General features: G+C 50.0%; 1 protein-coding gene across 5 annotated transcripts in view; it reads right to left on the reverse strand.

The window, feature by feature from the left end:
• Hrh2 (histamine receptor H2) overlaps positions 1-7,444 on the reverse strand; it is a 46,529-nt gene extending 39,085 nt beyond the window's left edge. For 2 of the 5 annotated variants that reach the window (XR_015444774.1, XM_087194826.1), the window contains exon 1: positions 6,976-7,262. The gene's annotated coding sequence lies outside the window, so the exon portion shown is untranslated. Of the gene's footprint in view, positions 1-6,975; positions 7,265-7,305 lie in introns of those variants that run through there. The other 3 variants (XM_021239324.2, XM_021239326.2, XM_087194827.1) reach the window with 3 other exon arrangements.
• Between the last annotated feature and the right edge of the window lie 1,408 nt (positions 7,445-8,852).

Consider the following 8,852-nt stretch of genomic DNA (forward strand, 5'->3'; position numbering starts at 1 on the left):
TTTGTTATGTCTCCCCTGTGGATAAGGGAGAATGATTGTCTATTTTCATTTGTATTTTCATAAATGAAATCTGGGAGGATACCCCACAATGAACTAATGAAGGTGACATCCATTTTGTTGGACAGTGAGGACTGGGCAGACAGGGTAGCAGAGAGTGAGGCCTTTCTCTGTGTACTTTTGTATGCTGTACTTTTGAACTATATGAAGGTCTTACTTATTCAAAAAGCAAAAAGAAAAAACACAACCATCTAATAAAGGCTTAGAAGAAGACAGCATTTTCACAAATGAGCCTGGGTGTGAAAGGTGCTACTTCATAAAAGGAACTCTTCTGGGGCTCAGCGGTGAGTCCTATCAACTGGCATCCTCATTGTGGGCAGACTGGACTCCCTGGCGCGCATTGTGACTGAAAGGGCTGTGGATGGCAGGGCTTCCACAGAGCCAAAGGAGCGCAGTCCTCCTTCCTTCCATAGGTCCAGGCACCAGGTTGGGAAATAGGGTGCTGGAGTCTGGAGCCCCAGCATCAGGGAGCATGGACAGGCAGGTAAGATGAGGCAGGCTGTGAGAGCCATGTGTGAGCGTAGTGCCACATCCAGAGTGGTGGCCACCCTACCGCCATGGCCACCGTGGCCCCAGAGGAGGTGGAAATCTGAGTGTGAACTGAACCTGTCTGGCTTTAAAATAAAATGCCCTAACTTTTTTATAAAATACTTGAACATCATATGGGCTCTGTAAGAGTCCTCTGCTGGCTACCCATCGGACCTCTGATCTCTGTGTGCTCCTGTGGAGGTAGGTGGGCTCCCAGCACTGACTTCTGCTCCCATTGAGAATTTTGTTTCAGATTGGCATCAAGCTCAGTGGCCAGTTTCTTAGAGGAAATTTACCTCCTCCTGTTTGAAAATGAGGGTGACACACACACACCTCTGGCCCTGGAGAGCTGCCTCACTCTAATGGGGGAGCTTTCTCCTGGGTACTGAGCTCTGCACGTGGAAGTGACAGATAGTTAGTTGCCTTGCCACTGGAACACCTGCTCTGGGCTCTAACTGGCCAGATTCCAAGTGTTGCTGCCTCTTCTACCCTCTCAGCCTTAGCTTCCCCTCCCCTCTTCGAATCACATCCTCTGTGCTCCAGGTACCCAGAGTCTCATTCTTCCTTAACTTTCCATATTCGCCCCCCTCTGTTTCTTTGCATAGCCAGATTCCTGGGTCTGGACCCAGACCTTTCCTCTCCTCTCCTGTATTCTCCCATTGCTTCTAACCCTTGTTTCCAGCCACCTGGAAAAGGCCACACTCAGATGCCAGCTCCCACAGAACCTGGCCCTCCACTGTGACATCAGAAACACCACAAGGCTGATATATTATTCCTGTCATTCTGTACTTAGATCCCATCCTTTCCTTCAACCCACACCCCCTTCAGGTGATTGAACATCACAAGCAGCTCTTGAATTGGCTGTCTTCTTTCCAGCTGCGATGTTCCCACCTTCATCCCTGTAGAAGGTGCTCCAGGGCACCCTGACCAGGTCGGGGCCTCCAGCAATCTGCTCTGCCTCACCCTCCTCTGTGCTGTCTAGAGAAAGGGCTTTTAAGAAAATGCAAATCCTGATCACTTCTATCCAGGGCTTAAAATTGATTTTGTTGTTTTTGTAGCCTACAGGACAAAGTCCAAACATCAACTTGGCAGTGAGAGGTTTTCCTGATCTTTGCCCTGTGGACGTCTCCACTGCTTCCTCCCAGTGCCCAGGGTCCTCATTGTTCTGAATGCCCCATGCACACCTGGAGGTTTCGCAGCTCTGTGTCTCTGCACATGCTCTTTCTCCACCTGCTCTACCCAAATACTCTTTGTCTACCTGTGGCCCTTCCAGTCACCTTTACACCCAGCACACCCATTCTGTGAACCTTGGAATGGTGATGTCCCAAGACAGTGGGCACTCAAGTTTTCAAGGTCTGTATATGGCTGAAAGGCTGCACTGCCCCACATAGCATCTCCTGTTGGTTACATGTCTGCCTTCCCCACTGTACCAAAATCCTTTGGCAGGTGTCAGGTTCACCCATCTCCATGTTTTCAGCACACTGCTCAGGACTAAACACAAGGAAGGCCTTGGCAAGTGTTTGTTGCATGACTGAAAGATGGAATAAATAACTCTGATGTTCAGAGAGAATTTGGAGGTTAAGAGATTATTCTACTAAGACAAGTGGGCAATTGTGGAGCTCAAAGTGACCAAGGCACCCAGTCCTTACGGGAGCTGGAGGTGTTTACAGTCCTCTCTGCTGTTTCTGGAGGCTGGGGCCAGGCCAGAGCTGCCACAGGCTCCTGGAGACTGTTCCCATGGCACTCCAGACAATTGGCCACATTATTGCTCCCATCTCTGGGCAGCTTGGCACTAAGCACCCTCCTCTCACTGTGACAGTCCTGGACCCACAGCCTCCTGGCTGTCGCACAGCATCGGACAAGGGCAGAGCTGGAAAGGCCTTTTGAGATGGGTCAGCCATGGCCACCTGTGGTTTTCTGTGGGAATAGCAGAAGCCCAGAGAGAGGAAGTGGTTTGCCTAGGGTCGCACAGTGGAAGAAAGCAGTACTCATACCTGGAGCTCAGGTCTTGGAGATCATATCAGGGAGGAGGAAGTGATCATGGGAAACTGAGATGTGTTGTAGAGGGTCTGAAAGGAGGCTCTTGAGGTTGGGAGGCCAGAGAAGGCTGCTCTGAGGCTGGCCCTAGAACAGCTATGCACAGGCTGGTAGGCACAGGAAGTGGCAAATGCGAAGGACTGGAGAGGGAATGAGTCAGAGTGACTGAGGAGAGATGCAACCAAGGCCACGGGCAGTGCCCGATGGAGCAGGGCCCTGTAGATCTCTATGGAGATTGCCTCAGTCTACCCAAGGGAATGACACAACACAGATGACTCTGACCTGAGCAGACCATTCTCCAGAGAAGACACCAGACAGCAAGTACCCCAAATGATTCCAAACTCTTTAGCCCACAGGAAAATGCAAACCTGAACTGCAGCGATACCACTTCACACCTACTAGGACAGCTATGGTCCAAAAGACAACATAGAGAGACTGGAACCCCTGTGCATTACCGGTAGGAATGGTTCAGTGTCTTCAGAACACAGTCTGGCAGTGTCTCCAAAGTTTACACACAGCATTATCATATGACCTCACAGTTCTATTCCTAGGTATAGAACCAAGAGAACTGAAAGTATGCATCCCCAGAGAGGCCTGTACACAGGTGTCCACAGCAACATTATCCATAATAGCTAAAAAATGGAAACAACTTAAATACTCATCAACTCATGAATGGGTAAATCAAATGTGGTACTGAATTCCTCATATAATGGAATGTTATTTAGCCATGAAAAGGCATGCAGTATTGATACATGATACAACATGGATGGATCTTGAAAACTTTATGCTAGATGTAAGAAGACAGTCACAAAGGCCACATACCACGTGATTGTGTTTATATGAAATGTCTAGAGTAGGAAAACAGATAGAGATAGGAAGTAGATTAATGAGTCGGTAGAGGTGGGGGCTGGATGGGAGGGACTCTTAGTGTACACAGATTTCTTTCTGGGATGATGAAAATGTCCTAAAATTTTATAGTAGTGATGGTTAAACAACTCTGAAAAGATCCTCAAAACCATTGACCTGTATGGTTTAAATTAGTAAATTTTATATATTTTTTTAAAGACCACCCTGGCTGCTGGTGGGGACAGAGTAGAAGGAGGAGGCCAACAGAGCAACCACAGGATCAAAGGCCCGGATGTAGGAGGCACTTAGTGCACATTGGTGGACGCTGTCCATGTGCCAGTGGCCTCTCTTCTAACCCAGGGTTTCTGAACCTCAGCACTGATGACATTTTAGACAGGATCACTCGCTGCTGCTGTGGGAAGGGGCCATGGAGAGGACTGTGCAGTGTTCAGCAGCATCGCTGGCCTCTTCCTGTGAGATGCTGGCTGACCGTCTGTGACTGTCCTGTACATCGGGGCCCTGCATCCAGCACAGAGCCCAACATTTCAAGGTCACCATGGAGTCACTTCTGCAGGGCACAGAGCAGGGGCACGCTGCTTCTCACAAGCCTTCTGTGACAGTGGCTTCAATGTCGGCTCACTGAATCTGCCCACCCTCCCTGACTCTGGGTAGGAGCACAGGCTCTCCATTTAGACAGTCAAGGTTTGAATCCCGTGTGACCTTGAGCAAGAGGCTAAATGTGCCTGATTCTTGGTCTCTTTTCTGGAAAAGAGGGCACAGGTAATACCTATCTCAGAGGGTTGTTGTGAGCACATAGGAGTGCAACAAGGGTCAGATATTGTTGGTTTTGATAATTAAGTACCCCTTCTTCTTTATCCTTATCACTGACAAGCCGGCATGTGCCAGCTCTGTCTGAGTGCTGGCGAGGAAGAGGGTGAGTAGCTTCCTATTGTCCCCATCTTCAGGGAGTCCCAGAGGAGGAACGTATCCATAAGCTGTGAGTTTCCAGAAGAGCTGGTTTCAATGGAAGCTTGGAGGATGAGCAGGAAGAAGACTGACAAGGTAAAGAGGGCACTGGAGTGGAGAGAAGCAGCAAGTGTGAAGCCTGAGAGGTGGGAAGACCATTGCCAATACAACCAGCTGGGTGAGATATTTGAGATGGAGCAGTGGATGGTTGGCAGGGTGGGGCAGCTGGAGCAGAGGAGGGGCAGAGATCACAGAGGATGAACCTAGAATGTCCAAGTCTATCTGAGGACTCTGAACTTGGCTCATTCGGGAATGGGAGTCTTAGAATAGTTCTGAAAGGGGAGAAAGAGTCTCAGATCTGTGTTATCAAACTGACAATGAGATAAAGGATGAATCAAAATTGGAGGGGATAAGACAGTAGGCAAGAAAATGGTGAAAAATTCAATCTGGCAAACACTAGTTTTAGAGACAGTTCAGTCTCTTTGATGGACCTGGAGGCCTTGCAGACTGGGGGCCCATTTCACAGAACCACACAGTGCACAGCCCTCCTCTGTCGGCAAGACCACAGCACTAGGAGCCAGACAGGTCTATGCTTATCGATTATTAAAGCACATGCTCATTCCATCACATCTGCCAAGCCCAAGGAACATGTCTCCCATAATCCTGACATCTCCAGGCAAACATTCTTAACCTTCTTTTGGCCTATTTCCGTCCTGTCTTTTTTTCCTAAGCTCTTGCCACAAATTTGGGACCATGCCTTATGTATGCAAATGTACGTTCGCTGTCATTAAAAGCCTTCCTTTTTCCATAGCCACATGGCTGTGTCTATTGTTGGACATTTGATGAATATCTTGGCAATTGAGAGCACCTTTGTTTATATCCCTGTCATTTCACTTGGATGTACTCTTCCTTTAAAACATTTTTGGCAAAAGAACCTCTCCGGCCTGCTGAGAAGCCTTCTTCCCCATCAGCAGGGATTTCTTTCCCAAGGATGAGCTCAATTCTTGGGAATGGACTTTAATCCTGCTTTTCCTTCTTGGGATGTTAGTGAAGAAGGACCACAGCTGGCTTTGTTTTCCCCATAGATAAGTTGGCTGGGAGGGTCAGTTCAATTAGTCATCAGCTTACGACAGACAGGGAAAGTTCTTGCCAGTGAACCTAGGAGAATCAGTCAAAGCTGGGATTCATAGAGAGGTTCACTGGGACAAGATGAAGGAGAAAGCTGCCCGGCTGGGCTGGGGTGAATCAGCCTGCTCTCAGCTCCCTAAGTAGTGAGCAGTCACCTTCTTCTTCTAGCCCCCTAGAGAAATTGCTTGGTAAAGGTACCCACAACCCATTGCCAACCTTTGGGTTCATTTTCTCCAGTGATTATGCAGTGGCTCTTCCTATTGCACACAGAACAGAAACAACACTGATCAGGCCACATGGCAGGTGCCAGGCACTGTTCTACGCATTTTACATAGTCCTAGTTTGGAGTCAGTATGGTACCATCAGAAGCACCCCAGAATCAAGCAGGTGAATCCCACAGCAGGCATTCCCTACCAGTGGAAGCCATGTGGAAGTCACTCACTTGGGCAAGCCTCGGTTTCCTCATCTGTCAATTGGGGTGTGACAGCACTAGCTCCTCAGGATTGTTGTGAAGACTGTAGCCACCACTGTATACATAATGCATCTAGTACCAGGCCTGTACCGAGTAGGTGCTCAAGAAAGGTGATTTTTTAAATTATTATTTCCAATTCTCCTTATAGCCTAAGATAAACGATATCAAGAAATGCAATTTATTCAATTACCCTGGATAATCTCTAGAGACAGGGAACTCATTAATAGGCAGGAATTAATAATTTCCTCTTTTAAATAAGAAAACTGAGGCTTGAAAGAAATGGTCATCTGAGAGATGTCATGTCTTAGAGAAGCATCAGCCTGAGGATGTACATCCCTGCTTCATGCTCTTCCCATTGTCCATTTCTGGCAAGGGGAACTGGGGGGACCTGACTTACACACGTGAGTTCAGGGGAAACAACCATGGGTCAGAATCTTGGGCCACCCGAGTTAGGGTATGACACCTGCCACTGGGGGACACCAGAGTGCACAGGCACCTTCCTACCCCACCCCCTGATGCTCACAACCTGCCTCAAAGGGAGCATTAACTCGAGCCTTTCCACTGTAGAGGAAACAGACTCACAGGTTCAAGGTCACAGTGCCACCCACAAGACTAACATGGGATCCAGAGTTGAGGCCACTCGCCCCACTCATCTTGCAGGAGAATCCCTGTCCCCACGTCCCCTGAGGACTCGCACCCACCCAGTGTGCTTGATTCTCGCTCCTGGGCATGGAGCAGCAGCTCAAGACGGGAAAGGCCAGTCCTCTTGAAAACCTAGAAGTCCTCTCCCCACCGGCCCAGGCCCTCTACTGGCATTCATTCCTTAAGCACACAGTCCTTCCGTGCTCCGACAGACACATCTCCCGAAAAAAAAATACCACCACACAGACCCGGGGACAAAACAGGGACTGTTTAGGCGCAAGTGGACTTTCCACACCTACCTTACGCCGGCGCAGGGAACCTAAAGCGGATCTCACATCCTTTGTACTGCCGCGGGCTCAGGCTGCTTTCCTTGGTCGCAACGCCCCCTTGGGGCGGGCGAGATCCCCGAGGGTCGCAAAGAAGGGAACTAAGGCTCTCTAGCGGAGGCGCTTGCCCAAGGTCAGGCGCCAGGAGCAAGCAGTGGGGCCCCGCTGCAACTGGGGATCGGGGCCACGACGGCCAAAGGATCCAGGAGCAAGAGCCCAAGGCAGCCCCTGCCCCTTCTCCCCGCCAGCCCACCCACGATCTCCCCCGAGCCGAGGCCCTGCGGGAGGCTGCGGCCGCATTACCTGGTGCCGCTGCGCTGGGCGCGGGCAGTGGCCCGGAGCCCGCGCCGCTGCGCCCTGGGCAGGGATGGAGCGGGCGGACTGCGCGCACAGCCCGCGCCTAGTACCCACTTCCTCGTCTCCGCCCCCACTCGCTGCTCCTCCTAGCTCGCTGCCGCTCCTTCCTTCTCCAGCTCTCCAGCCCCCCCACGCACACGCACCCACATGCTGTCCCCACTCTCCCGCTCCTCTGTTCTCTCCCACCCACTCCTTTCCTTTTTGTGACACTTTCCCCCCCAGACTCAGTGTCTACCCGTGACACTGGCCCAGTGGAGGAGACCCCGGCTGTGACCCAGGCTGGCCTCTGGCCTGCCCTGGGGGTTGAGGGCACTAGACCTAATCATAGGTGACGGTGACGTCCTTCACCTTGAATGACCAGGACTCAGCTGCTGGACTAGTTTTAAAGGAAAGGGCTTGGATAATTCTGAGATCTGAAATTTGGAAAGACAGAAGAAGGCCTGAGGATAAAGGGCACATGGAAATTAATTAGTCTAGTAGTTATTAATTAGAGAAAAAAGTTAGCAAAACTTCAAAAAACCCTGGATTGGATTTCTTCCGGTTGAAAAAGGAGGAAGAGTTGGGGTGGCTGGCAGAGGAAGAAAGTGGGCTTTGAGAAAAGGAACCTTTGAAGAGGCAAATAACACCCACCTTCCAGATGAGAAAGGGAGGGCTCAGGCGGGAAACCTCCTCTCCTAACTGTCAAGTGTCTGGGCCACTGTGCCGACTGCTCAGATCTCAGCCTGGGCATGGTGCTCAGAGGGAGGCGGGTGTTCAGGGGGTGGCTCCTGGTTGCTTGGGGAATTTGTTATGTGGAGGGGATTTCTGCAGAAGCTTGGAAAAGAGCCATAAAGCTTTTGCAAGAAGGCTTGCTGGGCATAAATTTGAAACTTAGGCTACTGCTGATGGATACACTCCTTAAGCCATTGTCCCGACTACCTGATGCTAGGGCTGCAGGTTTCCTGTGCTCTGTGGTGCTGCCAGCTTCCAATGAGCCTATCGTTGCATCGTGTGCCCAAGTCACCGTAGTCTTGGAAAGAAAACAAGAGCCTCCAAGTTGGTCTTCTGGACTTTTCTCTTGTTCACCTGCGATTCACAAAACAGCCCAGACACTCTCTAAAAAGTGTAAATTGGATTGTGTCTCTCTACTCCCTTGCTGCCTTCTAACCTCTCATGATTTCTTGTAGTTAGAATAAAATCTAAGCCCTTTTTCACTGCTGAGAGGTCCTCATGATTTGCAAGATCCACTTGTTCAACCTTATCTCTCACCAATCGCTGCCTGCCTTCATGTGCCTCAATCACAGTGGCTTCCTCCTTGTTCCTGTTCCATACCCCAGGCCATTTGCACCAGCTGTCCCCTCTGCTGGGAACACTCTTCCCTCTTGCTCTTGCTACCTGGAGATCACCTCCTCAGAGAGTCCACCTCTAACCATCTTATCTTTAAGCAGTTGCCTCTTTGCCACTGTGTTTTTCATAGCACCATTTTTATTATGATGATGGATGCATTTATTATT

The sequence above is a fragment of the Heterocephalus glaber genome, unplaced genomic scaffold (genome assembly GCF_053883595.1).
Source record: "Heterocephalus glaber isolate CG9 unplaced genomic scaffold, H.glaber_assembly_v1.0 deba00001606, whole genome shotgun sequence".
In the NCBI taxonomy this organism is placed as follows: Eukaryota; Metazoa; Chordata; class Mammalia; order Rodentia; family Bathyergidae; genus Heterocephalus; species Heterocephalus glaber.